General features: G+C 36.4%; 1 non-coding gene across 1 annotated transcript; it reads left to right on the forward strand.

Moving 5' to 3' along the window:
- The first annotated feature begins 10,911 nt into the window (after nt 1-10,911).
- TRNAT-AGU (transfer RNA threonine (anticodon AGU)) lies at nt 10,912-10,985 on the forward strand. The gene has a single exon. It is a non-coding gene; the product is annotated as a tRNA-Thr (tRNA).
- Nucleotides 10,986-12,868: the final 1,883 nt, after the last annotated feature.

Consider the following 12,868-nt stretch of genomic DNA (forward strand, 5'->3'; position numbering starts at 1 on the left):
GGTCAAATGAGATGAATTAAGTAAAAAGCCCTTTAATACTATGTACTTGCTAGATCTTATGTAATGATTAGTTCATAGGAGTTACCCAATATATTTATAAAAGGAAAGAATAGGAAAGGAAAGGAGGGAGGAAGAGAAGGAGGAAATTAGAGAAAGGAAGTAACATTTTTTAATTATAAGCAACTAAAGGAAAGGGAATGCTGTGTAAAAAGCAGTAAATTGCACTCAAAATAAAGGAATGGGGGAAATCAGAGGAGTTTGTATATGTGTGTGGAGACAGAGCTGGTTGAAAAAGGGAGTTTAAATTAAGGACAAAGAGTATATAGAAGGCTTGCTGTCGAGATGCTAAATTTTTGGACTCTTTGCCCCTAGTTCCTTTAATGATTCACTGAACATTACTGTAATTACCACTCCAGTATTCTTGCCTGGAAAATCCCATGGACAGAAGAGCCTGGAGGGCTACAGTCCATGGGGTCGCAAAGAGTCAGATATGATTGAGAGACTGATCATGCATGCATGCTATAATCGTGTGTGTTACGTAATACTGTAGGTAATAATGTAATAAATGTAATAACAACTATGTGATAGAATGGGAGGCTCTGACAAGTGTTACCCACAGAAAGAACAGGAAAAGAGAAGTAAAAATGATGTGTTGCCAAGCAAAATGGACCACACTTTCTCTGGATTATTCCTGGTTTTATCTACACCAAAATGGCTGACATACAATTGATGTTCAATAAACATCTGATGGATGCAAAATTGAATGAAAAATATAATGAAATCATTGAGTCGATATATTTTGCTGATAATAATCTGCCATTGAATTCCAAATGGTTCGCTGAACTTGCTCAGGGCCCACCAATGTAAATAAAGAAAAGTAGATACGATCTCTAGACAATTAGTTTGGAATACATGTATCCCTCTAAATAATCCTCTATCTGCCACATCTCATAAGGATTTGTTTGTATACTTTTCATCAAAGAAATGTATATATATACATTATATGTATATAAAATGATTAAATCTTGCCAAGAAAAACTGCTCTATTTCAGGCCAGATAAAATAATACTCAAAAAAAAATTACAAGAGAATTTTTAAATATTAAGGGTAACCATACAAACAGACTATTTTAAAAGGAAGTAAATTCAATATGTATATATAGCAAATAAGAGAAAATATGATCAGTCCTTTAAAATATTTTTCTTAATACTTAACTTGAACTTCTTCAGGCTGTTGAGAATATAATCATTGCAAATGTATTGATAATCTAGGATCAGACAAGCAAAAAGATTTGTAAACCGAGAGACATTTGAATTCTTGTAAAAGGTGCCTATTCACAATAGGTATAACCAAACTAAAATCAGGAGAAAATAAATATAATATTATAGCCATATGGTGTGCCAAAATGAATCCTATAATATGATAAATTTGGTGCCATGATGAGGAAGAATTTTTAATTTGAATTTAATTTAAATTTTAAGAATTTAAATTTAATTTAATTTAATACTGGTCATATGTAACCCAGTAACATAAAAATACATGAGACAGGTTTATCTGGAATCCTGGAATCATTCTGAAGCTCCTTCAATTTTCATGGTGTTCACAGCCCAAACAATTTTATTAATATCAATTAGTGTTTACTGAACAGTCACAGGTCACATGACACTAAACAAGGTATTTTGGGCACAGATCATTTTATAGTGGTAATCTTAGTTATATACTATTTTGCTTGGGAATGGGGGACGTGAAAGCAGACATTTAAAGTTGGTCTTTGCTTTTGGTCCCAGGGTGAATTGCATAATATCAGTTGACCTCTTCTTCCTGCTCCAAGAATTACCGCTGAAATGTTGGGCTTCTGAGCAATATGTCTTAGAAAAAGCATCTTTCAGAAGGCTTTGAGCCATGTGGCCAGGAGACACTTTTGCAAAAGTTTAGATTTCTTTGCTATTTCTATGAAAGATGACAGTCTTATTAAGAAAAAAGAAATCATTTTAGGAGTTGTTTACCCGTACTTTTTAATAAAGTATTAGCAATGTATTATAGAATTTCAGAGTAAAAGAATAGGAAGACTTGATAACTATCTTGGAAATATTAGAAAATGATATTCATTAAGACATCACAAAGTGTCATGCACACTTGCTACAAAATCAGTCTTGAAAATTTTTATTAGGTAGAAATGTACATCTCTTACATTCCAGTGAAATATCTTTAAGTAACTGTCTATGTGTTTAACTGTTTTCACTGCACATGATAAGAAACAATACACAGGAAACATAGCAATATTAGAAAGAAGTTTATAACTGTAGAATTTGTAGATGTCTAATTTTGTTTTAAAAAATTAATACGGCTTTTGGCAATTTGTGAAATCTGACAGATAAAGATTTAAATTAGCCATCATTCTGGAGTAAATTGATTTAAGATTTGTTTTAGTGACTTTGGTACAACCTGGTATGCCTTGTGTTAATCAACTTCAGAGAAACCCAAGTGAAATATGAAGATCTAATCCAAGTCACTAATACATTACAGATGAATATCATTTATTAATTCTGAGCTCCTGACAACAAAATCTGTTTCCAAGTACATTTAATAACTGCCATAATTCACTTCTGTATACCATTAAAGGTCATAAGTTAGCAAGTTTCATTATTAATATCTGAAAGCTGATTAAAATGTGGTGCTTATCATTATCATTAGACTTATTTTTCCCTATGAGATACTTCGGTGATTCAGTTCATTTAGAATTGCCTATTTCTTTCAGGGAAGTTTGTGTTCAATGTTATAATAGAAATATATTTTTAACCAGAACTTTTTGGTTATACTACAAATAAAATTGGAAGGAAAAATTACATTTAAAGATTTAATTTAAATAGACCTCCTATTCAAAATCTGCCTTATTGCTTACTTCCTATATCTGTGTCTGTAAGTAGAGTGATTGTGATCAATATTGCAAAAGCCCTAGTCAGTCAGACAGACATGGATTCAAGTCCTGGCTCTATGATATGTTAACTAGGTAAACATGGAAATATTACTAAAAAATCTCAGTGCCCATTTCTGCACCTAACCCTGTTTTCCCTGCAGTCGGATTTTTCTAAGGAAACCTTTGCTGCTGTCTCTCCACATTGTCCTTCTCTCTGAATAATCTGCACCTTCAACTTAACCCTCTCCTTCTTTCTCTTGAGATCAAACAGTCTTCAGGGAGCACAATTGCTGCTTCTCCTCTTCACCAGGTATGTGAAGGGTTTCTCTGCCTTGCTATGTGACTAGGTGATTCATTCTCCCCAGTTCTGGGGTCTAGTATTAGCAAGTCCATCTGGCTAATAGATTTAAAACCACATGTTCCAACCTGGTCTCCATCAAAAGCGGGCAGTGTTTTATATTGACCTCCATCTTTATTTTTTGCTTCATTTCTTTACTTACGAACTTAAACCTAAGAAAAGAGGTTTAGGAGTGCTATTCAGCTCAGTTCAGTCGCTCAGTCGTGTCCAACTCTTTGCGACCCCATGAATCACAGTGCTCCAGGCTTCCCTGTTCATCACCAGCTCCTGGAGTTCACTCAAACTCATGTCCATCGAGTCGGTGATGCCATCCAATTATCTCATCCTCTGTCGTCCCCTTCTCCTCCTGCCTCCAATCCCTCCCAGCATCAGAGTCTTTTCCAGTGAGTCAACTCTTCACATGAGGTGGCCAAAGTATTGGAGTTTCAGCTTTAGCATCAGTCCTTCCAATGAACACCCAGGACTGATCTCTTTTAGAATGGACTGGTTGGATCTCCTTGCAGTCCAAGGGACTCTCAAGAGTCTTCTCCAACACCACAGTTCAAAAGCATCAATTCTTTGGTGATCAGTTTTCTTCACAGTCCAACTCTCACATCCATACATGACCACTGGAAAAACCATAGCCTTGACTAGATGGACCTTTGTTGGCGAAGTAATGTCTCTGCTTTTTAATATGCTATCTAGGTTGGTCTGGATATAAATACCCTTAAATATCCACTTTTATCCATTTTTGTTTGTTGATCACATACTATTTCAGCCATTATCATAGATGCATTCCAGAAGCTTGTTTTATTCTCCTATGTACTCTAGCAGACATTTAGTTTCTTCTTCTTTTTCTTTGTTCTTTAGGCTTTAAATAGTTCATTGCACAACACAATAAACACTGCATTACCACAAATCTCTAATCTCAGGGGGCATTTGTGCTAGCCTATTGCTAGTGCTTCTCTAACTTAAAGTAACCTAATTTTTAAAATTCAGAAATGAGGCTTATCAAAGTTAACTAACTTGCCCAAGATTGCTTGCTTACTTGGCAAGTCACTTCAGTCATGTCTGACTCTGTACGAACCCTATGGTCTACCTGCATTGGCAGGTGGGTTCTTTACCACTAGTGCCACCTGGGAAGCCACAATAATTTGGAGAAGTAGGTCTCAGTTCAGTTCAGTTCAGTTCAGTCGCTCAGTCGTGTCCGACTCTCTGCAACCCTGGGTTTAATTTCAAACCCCACTCTGTCCTTCTTGCTATATTATATTCCATAATACATGGATGGCTCTGTGCAGTGCTTGGCATTAAGAAGTAGTCAACAAACCTTAGGGTTCTGTGTAACAAATTACCATGAAATTAATAACTTGAAACAATAGGCATTTATTAGCACACAGTCCTATAGCTCAGAAGTTTGCATAGGCTCAACCAAGTTCTATGCTCAAACTATTTCAAGGTATCAGCTGGGATGAGCTCTTATCTAGAGACTCTTGGAAAGAACCTGCTTCCCAGTTCACATATTATAGTTCTGCCAGAATTCAATTCCCTGAAGCTCAAGGACTTAAGTCCCCAGTTCCTTGCTGGCTGTCATCTATGGTTGTGCTTAGAGTCTAAATACCACCCATATTTTTCCTCACATGGCCCATCTATTTTCAAACCAACAACAGGGAGTTAAGTTCTCATGTTTCCAACCTGTCTTCTGTCACTGAACAGAAAAAGCTCTCTCCTTCTAAAAACCTAGAGTGATTGGATTCAGTTCAGTTCAGTTGCTTAGTCATCTCTGACTCTTTCTGACCCCATGAACCGTAGCATGCCAGGCCTCCCTGTCCATCACCAACTCCAGGAGTCCACTCAAATCCATGTCCATTGAGTCGGTGATGCCATCCAACCATCTCATCCTCTGTCATCCCCTTCTCCTCCTGCCCTCAATCTTTCCCAGCATCAGAGTCTCTTCGAATGAGTCAGCTCTTCACATCAGGTGGCCAAAGTACTGGAGTCTAAGCTTTAACATCAGTCCCTCCAATTAACACCCAGGACTGATCTCCTTTAGGATGGACTGGTTGGATCTCCTTGCAGTCCAAGGGACTCTCAAGAGTCTTCTCAAATACCACAGTTCAAAAGCATCAATTCTTTGGCGATCAGTTTTCTTCACAGTTCAACTCTCACATCCATACATGACCACGGGAAAAACCATAGCCTTGACTAGATGGACCTTTGTTGACAAAGTAATGTCTCTGCTTTTTAATATGCTCTCTAGGTTGATCATAACTCCTTCCAAGGAGCAAGCGTCTTTTCATTTCATGGCTGCAATCACCATCTGCAGTGATTTTGGAGCCCCAGAGAATAAAGTCAGCCACTGTTTCCACTGTTTCCCCATCTATTTGCCATGCAGTAATGGGACTGGATGCCATGATCTTAGTTTTCTGAATGTTAAACTTTAAGCCAACTTTTTCACTCTCCTCTTTCACTTTCATCAAGAGGCTCTTTAGTTCTTCTTCACTTTCTGCCATAAGTGTGGTGTCATCTGCATATCTGAGGTTATTGATATTTCTCCCAGCAATCTTGATTCCAGCTTGTGCTTCTTCCAGTCCAGTACATCTCATGATGTACTCTACATATAAGTTAAATAAGAAGGATGACAATATACAGCCTTGATTGAATTAGGCCCATCCAGACAATCTAGGATAATCTCTCTATCTTTCAAGGTTAACTGATTAGTACCCTTAATCATATCTGTAGAGTCCCTTTTTCTGTGTACTCTAACATACTCAAGAGCATGATAATATCATATTTAGAACCCCAGAGATCAAGGAAGAAAGCCTTTCAGGGGAGGACATCATTCTCAGAATTTTTCCTACCACAAGTTCTCTTCCATAAAAAATGACATATTAGTTTTCTATCACTTTCATACAAACTCGTACAAATTCATACAAACAAATCTCAGTGTTTTAAAACAGCACAAATTTTTATTTTTCAGTTCTGTAGGTTAGACGTCTGACATGGATCTTACTAGGCTGACACCTGTTGTTGTCAGGGTTGCCATTTTTCCTCAAGGTTTTTGAAGATAATCCATCTCCTTGCTCTTTCTAGATCCTCAAGGCTGCTTATTTCTATTCTTTTAATCTTTGAAACTTTTCAAATTTGTACTGTGGTACAGCTGATTAATAATGCTGGGGTAGTTTTAGGTGAACAGTGAAAGGACTCAGCCACACATATACATGTATCCATTCACTCCCAAACTGCCTTGCCATTCAGGCTGCTATATAACATTAAGCAGAGTTTCACATGCTATACAGTAGGATCTTCTTGGTTATACATTTCAAATATAGCAGTGTGTTCTTTTCTATCCCAACTCCTTAACTTTCCCTTCTCCTCCATCTTGCCCCCAGTAACCATAAGTTCATTCTCTAAGTCTGTGAATTTGTTTCTGTTTTGTAAGTAAGTTCATTTTTATCATTTCTTTTTAGATTTCACATAAAAGAGATGCCATATGATATTTCTCCCCTGATTTTCTTGGCTCCGGCTTTCCTCCTTCATCTTCAAAACAAGCAACTATACATTTCTCTGACCATTATCCTTTAGTCATATCTCCTTCTCCTTCTGATTACAGCTGGGAAAGTTTCTCTGGTTGGGCATATATCTGGAGAAAATCATAATTTGAAAAGATACATGCACCCAACTATTCACTGCAGCACTATTTACAATATCCAAGAAATGGAAGCAATGTAAATGTCTATCAACAGATGAATAGACGAAGAAAATGTGGTATATTTATACCATGGGAAATTACTAAGTCATAAAAATAATGTAATTTGCAGGAAAATAGATGAACCTAGAGAATTCCATACAAAGTGGAATAAGCCAGAAAGAGAAAGACAAATATCATTACATATTACATATCACTTACATGTGGAATCTAAAGAAAGAAAAGATTCAAATGAACATTTCCAAAACAGAAAGAGACTCATAGACATGGAAAATAAACTTATGATTACCAAAGGAGAAAGGGCGGTTGGAGGTTGCAAGTAACATATACACACTACTATATATAAAATAGATAACTAACAAGGACCTACTGTAAACACAGGGAATGAAAAACCACCTATATTAATATGTACATTGGTGTGCTAAAAACCTGAAACTAACATGATATTGTAAATCAATACACTTCAATTAAAAAAAAATTAAGTTTAAAAAAAGAAAACATGGGATTATACTGGACCCAACCTATCAATCCAGGATGGTCTCTCCAGTTCAAAATCCTTAATTTAATCACATTGCAAGTTCTATTATATAATATACATTAACATAGTCACAGATTCTGTAGACTAGTACATAGATGTTGGGGGTGGGTGAACATTACTCATCTACTAAAAATGATGTTGGTACAAATAAACTATAATCCAAGTCATAAATGAGATTAAATTATGTTTATGACTGAATCATTCAATTTATTACCAATATAAAATATCCATATTTAAGGAGATTTTAATCTTTGGTAAGTATTAACTACCTCCTGAGTTAATAAGAACAACAAATTATTTAGGATAACTATTCTTGAAGCATCATTGCTTATATTGCCCCACCAAAGACTAATCTTAGAATTTGATAGTTTAAACTCATTTCCCTTACTGCCAGTTTAAGGTCTATCATAGCAAAGACCTGAAATTTGAATCATTCTATGTATCCATCTTCCCTTATTGATTGTCTTTTACACTATTCATAACAATTCTTAAAATTCCCCTTTCTTTTTATCAATAGTGTATTTAAGAATCAAGTACTGATTTAACAGGGAGCATGCTGGGGCCACCAATTACTTTTTTGACACTGAAATGCCCCATATTTCCTCCCAAACTCTAACATCAAACTTTTATCTGGTTAAAAAAAAAAAAAAAGGCTCACAACCAGTTAAAAATGGAATAAAGCATTGCACTTATATTTTTCTTAGCTGTGGAAATTAAGCGTAGATGAAAGTTAAAGCCCATCTAGCTGTTACCAAAGTTCAACTTACATTTTATCTAAATTCACTGAGAACACTTTCTCCCCTGAATTCCTCCAAAAGCCCTGCCACTTTCATTCATTCATTTCTTGTTCTTCACTGTCTCACTTTTCATTATCTTTTACACTGATGTACTTTCTCTTCTATTTCTCTGTACACTTCTCTCCTCTATTGTGTTGTCCTGGCAAGTAATCTCCACACTGTTCCCTCCTATAGTGAGTGCTCAATGGTTTTTGTACAAATTAATGAGAAGTTCATGCATGTAAAAGAATATACTTATATTCATCACATCATAAGACAATTTATTTGATTTAAGCCATTAGAGTTCTAATTTATAATGATGACAGTATGTCCTAATGCCAAAACATTAGGATTTAATAGCGATTATTGAGAAATTTTGAATCAGCTATTTCTAATTTTGAGTATACTAGGCATCTTTAGTCTACAGATGCTGTTAGTCTTAGCACAGTTATTTCAGGGGAAAGTAGCCTAACAGCATTTGTATCTGCTTCTTGTATTAAATAAGAGAGTTATAATCATGCTTAAAATATAATGACTTGTTTTTCTCATTAGCTGAATGAATGTGGAAAATGACTTAGTTCATAAATTTGTTATAATGCTGTCTTCAGTGTCAGCTAGCAGTAAGGTCCAGATTAGCAGAATCCTAGCAGGAAGCCCAAAAGATTACAGAAAATTGCTGTTAAAAAATGACTTGACAACATTTTAAGTTTGTTATTCTTTGGCAAAACAATGTAGTCAGCCAATTGCTAAATTCTCTGCATGCTATTAGCCTCTTCTTGAATCATATTCAGTTTGCAGAAACATGAGACGTTTTGTTCTACATGGACAAGACAGAAGGTTTACCAGCTTGAACTGGTTTTTCTGTGAAAAACTGCAGGGCACCCCACTGTTGCTAAATGTGTCATTAACCTTCTACCTGGAGTGTTTATTACCTTAACTTAGACAATATTCACAAATGCCCTTATCAACATAATGAGGTCAAGGCAGCAATCAATGTTTGCTGTGCTGTCTCCTGTTTCTTGAAAGTACAACTGCTTTTTAAATCAAAATCTATAATCTAGGTTAAAAAGAGACAGAGCAAGAAAACTGAAAAGCTCCATTGTACCAGATCAGTACTAATCTCTCTCTCTAAAAAAAAAAAAAAGGGTCCAAAAGTCAGATGACCATATAATTTTTCCTCCAAGGACACTTTTTAGAATAAAAGAGAGTCCCAGGAACAGTTACACAGGAACACCTATGTGCCAACCAGAATATATGATTACCTATGTGAAAGGACCATAAAAGACAATACTCTTCTCCTTGCAGGTTGACAACATTAGAAATTCATTCCATTAGAAGTTTCAGAGTTTGAGTTAAAACTTGGAGTCTAATGTACCTTCTGAAACCTCAGCAATCCACTTTGATAAGCACCAGTTTCAACAATTTCAATGATTTATTCCAACCACACCCAAAGCCCAAAAAATAAATAACTTAGAAGGATAAACTTAATTTTATGAGGGTTTCCCCTTTTTCTTTTTTTTTTTTTTTTAACTTATCATCATTAAATTTTTAGCTTGGATTTTTAACAAGTATCCCAAAGACTGGGCTTCCCTGGTAGCTCAGTTGGTAAAGAATCCACCTGCAATGCAGGAGACCCTGGTTCGATTTCTGGGTTGGGAAGATCTGCTGGAGAAGGAATAGGCTAACCACTCCAGTGTTCTTAGGCTTCCCTGGTAGCTCAGCTGGTAAAGAATCTACCTGCAGTGTGGGAGACCTGGATTCAATCCCTAGGTTGGGAAGATCCACTGGAGAAGGGAAAGGCTACCCACTCCAGTATTCTGGCCTGGAGGAATTTGTGGACTTTATAATCCATGGGGTAGCAAAGTGTTGGACACAACTGAGCAACTTTCACTTCACATCTTAATTTTGGTGTTGGCTGCTTGGAGATTTCATGTATGTATATAATTTATACATAAATAATAAGTAATACATAAATATGCATATTAAATATACATAAATAATTATATATAAAAGTATTGTATATTATATATTTATATATAACATATATATGAAGGAAAGTTATGACCAACCTAGATAGCATATTAAAAAGCAAAGACATTACTTTGCCACATATGATTATCTATGTGAAAGGTCCGTCTAGTTTTTCCAGTGGTCATGTATGGATGTGAGAGTTGGACTGTGAAGAAAGCTGAGCACCAAAGAATTGATGCTTTTGAACTGTGGTTCTGGAGTAGACTCTTGTGAGTCCCTTGGACTGCAAGGAGATTCAACCAGTCCATCCTAAAGGAGACCAGTCCTGCGTGTTCATTGGAAAGACTGATGCTGAGGCTGAAATTCCAATACTTTGGCCACCTCATGCGAAGAGTTGACTCACTGGAAAAGACTCTGATGCTGGGAGGGATTGGGGGCAGGAGGAGAAGGGGACAACAGAGGATGAGATGGCTGGATTACATCACCGACTTGATATACATGAGTTTGAGTGAACTCCGGGAGTTGGTGATGGACAGGGAGGCCTGGTGTATTGCGGTTCATGGGGTCGCAAAGAGTCGGACACAACTGAGCGACTGAACTGAACTGTACCAAACTTTCAAATGGTGCACTTAAGATTTACATGTGTATTTATTATATATATATACCGGTGCTATGGCTTAGCTGGTTAAAGCACCTGTCTAGTAAACAGGAGATACTGGGTTCATATCCCAGTAGTGCCTGGGGTAGTTGACTATAGTATATTTATTATATATACATATAATTTATTTACATACTATATACACATATATATCATATATGTATGAATATATAATTTTCCAAACTTTCAAATGGTATAATTAAGATTTGTGCCTTGACTATGTATAATTATGATTATGACTCATTTTTAAAACTTCCATTGCCCTACAAATATTTATATCAGTTAATTGCTAAAATATATTTTGTGATCTATGTGTGTTTTAATTTCTGTGCCAGGCTTATTCTAGGCACTGGAAACAAGTAGAGGACCTTGGAGTCAAGGACATTATTCAACATATATTCCAGTGTGATAAAAGAGAAAATAAACACAAAGGAAATAAGCAAAAAGATAGTAACACACAGTAATTAATCCTATAAAGAAAGTCCGTAAAGAGGTGACATTTGAGTGAAGAACTTAATGAATAAAATATTGACAAATATTCCAAACAGTAGGAGACAGGGTTTCCTGGACACTGTAACATATGTGGTATTTTCAAGAGTCAAAATTAATACATTGAATGGGACAAAGGGAGTGGAGGAAAATGAGGTTGGAGAGACAAGCAGGGGCCAAGTCACATAGGACTGATAATGAGTCTATAAGTCAGGGAATCATAACCAGGAGTCTATCATTTAGTGAGTTTTAAATATAAGTTTTATATCTATTATATAAAACATTTATATTTGCTAAGTTTCCCTAGTGGCTCAGATAGTAAAGAATCTGCCTACAATGCAGGAGACCCAGGTTTGATCCCTAGGTCAGGAAGATCCCCTAGAGAAGGGAATGGCTACCCACTCCAGTGTTCTTGCCTGGAGAATTCCATGGACAGAGGAGCCTGATGGTCTATAGTCCTTCGGGTCGCAAAGAGTCTGTCACAACTGAGAGACTACACTTTCACTTTATATCTACTATCCTCATATTCATAAACAAATGAAATTTGTTTTCTGTGATTCCTTTAAATATAACGAATTATTTTGCAAAACAAATCTGTATTAGTGAAAAGAGGTAATTTTTAAATGTATTTTTCCAATACAGAGTTCAAGTCAAAAGGAAAATATAGAGGGACAGATAAATGGTAACTGTGGCTCAACTCCCTTGTTTTCATTTTAAACCTCTCATTTAAAGCTTAGAGCATTGTTTTATGAGCCAGTACACTTTATAAACCCCGAAGAATCATGGGTATACATGAGGTATTCATGAGGTATACATGAATCCAGGAAGCTTGTACCTTGTAAAACCACTTTATGCATCAGGCTTTCCATGATAATTGAAAATGGATCCTGAAGAATAATAAAATGCATATCTTCCTAAAAAAAGGTGGTAAAACATAACTTACAGATGACTTACATTTCCTCCATGATTATTTGAAAGGCTAGTTCAGTAAGGTTCGGTCTCTCAGTCATGTCCAACTCTTTGTGACCCCATGAACTGCAGCACGTCAGGCCTCCCTGTCCATCACCAACTCCGGGAGTCCACCGAAATCCATGTCAATTGAGTCGGTGCTGCCATCCAACCATCTCATCCTCTGTCGTCCCCTTCTCATCCTGCCCTCAATCTTTCCCAGCAACAGGGTCTTTTCAAATGAGTCAGCTCTTCGCATTAGGTGGCCAAAGTATTGGAGTTTCAGCTTCAATATCAGTCCTTCCAATTAACACCCAGTACTGATCTCCTTTAGGATGGACTGGTTGGATCTCCTTGCAGTTCAAGGGACTCTCAAGTCTTCTCCAACACCACAGTTCAAAAGCATCAATTCTTCAGTGCTCAGCTTTCTTCATAGTCCAACTCTCACACCCATACATGACCACTGGAAAAACCATAGCCTTGACTAGACGGACGTTTGTTGACAAAGTAATGTCTCTGCTTTTTAAT

The sequence above is a fragment of the Moschus berezovskii genome, chromosome 5 (assembly GCF_049115385.1).
Source record: "Moschus berezovskii isolate FMDL1 chromosome 5, NW_MosBer_1.0, whole genome shotgun sequence".
Taxonomy (NCBI): Eukaryota; Metazoa; Chordata; class Mammalia; order Artiodactyla; family Moschidae; genus Moschus; species Moschus berezovskii.